The sequence below is a fragment of the Anolis sagrei genome, chromosome 1, assembly GCF_037176765.1.
Source record: "Anolis sagrei isolate rAnoSag1 chromosome 1, rAnoSag1.mat, whole genome shotgun sequence".
Taxonomy (NCBI): domain Eukaryota; kingdom Metazoa; phylum Chordata; class Lepidosauria; order Squamata; family Dactyloidae; genus Anolis; species Anolis sagrei.
In genome coordinates this window covers 127,138,574-127,144,439 of record NC_090021.1, presented here as the reverse complement: position 1 = coordinate 127,144,439, position 5,866 = coordinate 127,138,574, and positions in this window count along the sequence as shown.

Genomic DNA, 5,866 nt, shown 5'->3' with positions numbered 1-5,866 from the left:
TGCTTTCTGCTTTCCTCCTTCTGTTTAGGGAAAATGCCTGAACATTCTTCCATGATGTCCTGACTGCAAAACATGGGGATGAAGGAGAAGAGGGGAAGGAGACTACTCTGAGGAAACTGACCATAAGTCAACAGTGTGATACAACGGCTTAAAAAGCCAAATGGAATTCTAGTTCTAGATTTCGTAAAGTATGCCCTTTTCTCTTTTCGTCAAACCTCATCTGGAATATTGTGTCCACCACAATTCAAGAAGAATATTGACAAGTTGCAATGTACCTGTATCTAGAGAAGGGCAATCAATATGTTAAACGGTCTGGAAGCCATGCCTTATGTAGAGCAGCTTAGGGAGCTGAGAAGAGATGGTTTGGAGGTGACATGATAGTCATGTCTAAATAATTGAAAGGATGTGACATTCAGGAGGGAGCAGGTTTATTTTCTGCTGCTCCCAGAGACTAGAGACCTCTTCTCAAGGCCCATGGGGACTGGGCCATTGTGTTGGCAGTCATTGGCAAAAGGGACGGGGTGTGGGGTGCCTCGCGGCACCCCCCCCCCCCCGCATGCCCTCCTTCCCTCCCATCACTTGGTGGGGAACAAAGTGCATTACTGCCCTGTCCCTATCACCATCTGATGGGAGAAGGGGAGGAAAGTGTTTTCAGGTAGCTCCGAAAGAGCTACCTGTACTGTGGTAGAGAAGGAAGCGCCTTCTGACACTTCCCCTCCACTTTGGGAGGAATGTGGGTGAGGCCTGCCAAGCATCATCTGATGGCACTCAGCAGACCCCATCCAAGCCCCATTCAAAAGTGCCAACACAGGGTTTTTTAGCCCCATGTGAAGAGGTCCTAGGACATGGAGCAATGAATTCAAATTACAGGAAAAAGAATTTCTACCTAAACATTTTTTTAAAACTTTGATGAGAAGAGCTTTTATAGTGGAATATGGTGGAGTCTTGATTCTCCAGAAGTTTTTTAACCATAGTCCGCATGTGTTTGGAAGTATTTGGATTGGGTGTTCCTACTTGGAAGAATGGGGCTGGATGACCCTTCTGATCTCCACCCCTGTGATGCTAAAAGAAGCGGCCTTCGAATACTTTTGATTGATGGTGCACTCAGGCAGGAGGCAGCGCACTTGTGTTCTCATACTCCTTTCATCCCTCTGTCTCTCCATGCCAATACTTTCAGAAAACATGCAAATGAAAAGTGTAAGGGAACATGTTGGAGGAGATAGCGAGTTGGCTTTCTATGTAGATTTTGGCACTAATGGACTCTGTGATCTTGAAATGGCCCTAAAGGCACACAAGCAAAAACAGAACAGCATTTTTACAGAAAACACAATTATGGTAAGGTTCATAGTGAGGGCTCACCAAAGCTTCCGGTAGAAGCCAGTTGTGACTGTGCATAATTGTTTGCTACACAATCTCTTGGTTGAAGTATAGTCAGAATATATAAGAGTTCTTCACTATAGTGCTCAGCCATTTCAAAGATAACTGGGATATTCTGTGATCTACAGTTCACAAAAGAATTGACTTTATGAATAACTTATTCATTTTGGTCTGTCTGCTAGAAAGAGACCAGAAGCAACAGCTTTCCCACTTAAATTAACCTTGGTTTGTCATATGTCTGATCAAATGACAAAAACAGCTCTTGCCAGACCAGTTGTTAGCTCCATAGCACCATATCTAAATCTGTGAAATTAAACAGAAATGTCAAGTGTGTTGATATGCTAATATTAGGAAGTCTGACAGCTACTTGTTTCTAGCATTTTTCTACTTTATCTCCCTATCTGAACAGACTCATTCCATCCTAATTTCAGGAAGAAGAGCTTGTCACAGGCAGAATGAGCTCCCCTGTACAGCCAGGACACTACAAAATGGGTGGGATGCTGCAGAGCCTTTTAAAAGGCAGATGAAAACATCACTTGATGATAGTTTTATAGTAGCGGCTTTTCTTCCTGAAGTGTAAATGTACTGATTGTACAGTTGCCAGCCATGCTACCCTCCTGACAGAATATGGAGGAGAGAGTGAGAAATATCTGTCCTGTGGCTGATCTTTCCATTTGACTCTCTTCCTTTGTGTTAGAAATGGCATCCAAAAGCACTGTATCCAAAATGGAACCCGCCACTTTGAGTCCCTTTTGGGGGAGATAAAGCAGGGTATAAATAAATATAATCGAAATATAATCATAATCTTCCACCAATCTTTTGACATCCATGCCTGACTTTGAAAAGAGAGGCCATAAGTTGTTGAGGACATGCTATCAAAGCAGAAGGGCCTGGATTTCTACTAGAATAGCCTGCTATGATGATCTAGACTACTAGTAGCAGACATTTATCTTGTCCTATGCAAAACTGTCATCATGAGAAGACAGGAAAGCTTAGAGAAGACAATGATGCTCGGGGAAAATGGAAGGAAAAAGGAAGAGGGGCTGACCAAGGGCAAGATGGATGCATGGTATCCTTGAAGTGACTGGCTTGACTCTAAAGGAGCTGGGGATGGTGACGGCCAACAGGGAGCTCTGACTGGGCTGGTCCATGAGATCACGAAGAGTTGGAAGCGACTGAATGAATAAACAACAACAAATGCAAAACTGAAGTATGACTCAGCTCCAGCTCCAAACCTCTCTAGGCCATCTCAACCAAATATGCTAGTCACCCACTCTCCAAATTGCAGTGCTGCAGAGAAGGCTCTGCCTGTTAGATGCAACCCCCCTCCAAAAAAAGTGAACATTCTTCTGGTGCCATAAAGAGACATTATTCCACAGCAAAGCATAGAAAACCTACTTTTCAGAACCCTTTTTTTTTTTTTTTTTTTAGAATATCATAGCTTCTTTGAGTCTTCACGGGATGTCTTTTGGCATTTTTGATAGGACTTATATTTTGGTCTTTTGGATAGCTGCATTAAAATTCACATTACAAACTGGAATGAATTCATCATCCCACTAACACGGAAGCCATCAGCCACCATTTATGAGAAAACTTGTGAGTTCAAAATAGAGAGAGAAAGAGAAAAAGCAAATGGGCTTGGCCCATTTGTCTAAGGTCCTCTGACGTGTCTGGAAACTGCCCATCTCAACACTAGAGGTATGAATGCGTCCCTTTCTATCTTTCTCTTTCTGTAATTTTACAAGTTTAAAAATAATTTCATCTCATTTTTACATTAGTTTTTTTAAAAGTATGCAACAAACATTATATTTCCTAAGGCACGGTTTTTAAAAATACAATTTTGCCTAATTCATACATTTTTGTTTTTTCCCCTCCTAATTTAATAAACAGATGCTGGATGGCCATCTGTCAGGAGAGCTGCGAATATGATTTTCCTGCTTCTTGATAGGGGGTTGGACTGGATGGCCCATGAGGTATTTTCCAACTCTGTGATTCTATGATTCTAATATGTTTTGGGGTTTTTTGCCAAAAAATCATAGACAGATTCATTTTGTGCACTAATATATTTGTTTTGTTCACCATAGGATAATTATAATTTAATAGTCTAAATATGCAAACATCGTTAGGACAGGAAGTATAAATTACATATACCAGCATTCCAGCTGAATTAATTTCTCCTGAATTTCTATCTATGCCTATGATGACACCAATGGTTCTGTTCCTCCTACACTTCCTAGTGATTTCTATGATAAGATTAAACTGAACTCATTCTGTGCCATGCTCCCCAAATGAAAAATGTCTCCCTAGATGTCTATTTAGATATATGAGATCAATTTTAAAAAATGTTTCAAAAGTCATTACAAAATTAGGGGGCACTGGTGTTTTGTTTCTAAAGTATAGTTAGTGAAAACTTCGTTACTGTAATGAAAGTAACAAAACTTTGTTACTTTTTCGTTATAATAATGACTCATAATTACTATAATGTGTGAAACTTCAGGGGCTCCTTTCTCCCTCATTTTTACAGCTATTGGGGGGGGGGGGCTTGCTACAATAGTAGAGCACATCTCTACCTGTTATCCCATCAAGTTTCAGAACATTTCACTTATCCAAGAATGTTTAGGGAATTTTCAAAGTTTTATAAACAACAGTTTAAAAAAACGACAAGGGCTATCTCCTTGAATTTTCTATACAATGACATAAGTTAACAGGGGAACATTTCCCCTAACTTTCAGGAATGTTTTCAAATTTTAGGGAATGTTTTAAAATTTTAATAAAATGTTTTTTTTAACCAAAAAAAAAAAGCCACAACAGCTTTCATATTGAATATTTCTTATATTAACCAATATAACTTCAATTTAAGGATTTCTTCCCAGTCCAGCACACAGATTTACTTACAATCAGCCAGTCCTCCTCTTGGCACGTTCAACAATTTATTGGAACTCTGGCTTCGGTTCTTAAGTTTTTGACACGGGCCATACCCACATGTCAGATATTGCCTTGTGAATACGAATGTAACAAATTTGATACGACTCACAAGGACTAACAAAAAATGCACACCCCTACTATAGACATCTTTCATTCATCATTGAGGGCAGTGCAGGATGCCTTCAAGTTACTTGTCAGGGTTTACTTAGGCAAGCAATATTCAGAAGCAATGTGGCAATGTTTTCCTCTAAACAGAACCTCCTGGACCTGATATTTCCTGGTATTCTCCCAACTGAGAAGCAGCCTGGCCTGGCCCTGCTTGCTTCCAAAATCAAAGAAAATCTGTTGCATTTGGAGTGTTTAGGTACATTTTTGTCTTTATCTTCTGATCCAGCAAGTGATATGTGCAGATAAATCCACTTCTGAGCATGGGTCACAACTAAATTAGGTTGGCTGTGCACTTAATCTGAGTGTGTCATTGATATTTTAGCCAGATAAGTGATTTAATATTTGAACTCAGAAGGCATTTTAAATTACTGCTCTTTCTCTTGCTCTCCCTCTCCCTCTGTGTGTGTGTGTGTGTGTCTGTCTCTGCTTCAATACTTTGCTTAAGTCATTTTCAATTCTCTATCAATTCAGTCTATGGGTGTATATGAACCACAGCAATGAAGCCCAGTATCCCTATCAGATCACTATTGTGATTGTTGACCGGTAGTATATTTCCAAAGTGTCACTGACAACCTCATCAGATAGGCTGATGTGCCAATCATACATTGCTTGCTCTCCGCTTTTGACACAAAACCCACTACATGACTCACAGGGACTTCTTGCTGGGCTCCATAATGAAAGGGGAGAGCAAGAGGTGTATGCTGCCATAACGGTAACACAGGAGGCTTCCTGTGTTACCTTTGAATCAATGGGGAGGGGAGCGATGTTTCCCCCATGGGATGGGGGGCCCAAGTAAGTCAGGCAAGGTGGAACATGGAACAAATCAACTGCTCTTTCTGACACGATCCTGAATCTATGTGCAGATGCCACAAGGCAAAACAGTCATTCTGTGAATAAGCTAGCCTGGGTCAGAGTGAGCTTCTGACCAAATTTGTGTAGCTTGTTGTCGACCTTTGCAGCCCGAAAGACAGTTGCATCTGTCAAGTAGGAAATTTAGGTACCACTTTGTGGGGAGGATAATTTAACTAATTTACGAGGCCATAAAGATCAGCGAGCATGCAGGGAATGAGGAAGTACTTCATCAATTTCGCAGATGGACTGTGAAGCGACAGCTCCCCTGGTGGCCAGAAAAAATTGGAATGTTAAATAGCCTCTGACTGTCTGTCTGTATGTGTTGTGTATCTATGGCATTGAATGTTTGCCATGTATATGTACATTGTAATCCCCCCTGAGTCCTCTACGGGGTGAGAAGGGTGGAATATAAATACTGTAAATAAATAAATAAATACAGTCCAAAGAAGAGAAAGTTATGTTAGTGATTTTTCCTACAACTCTCAGAATCTGATAGCAAACAGGGCCGTTTCCCCAAAATCTACTGTACAGTCCTTCCTTAAAC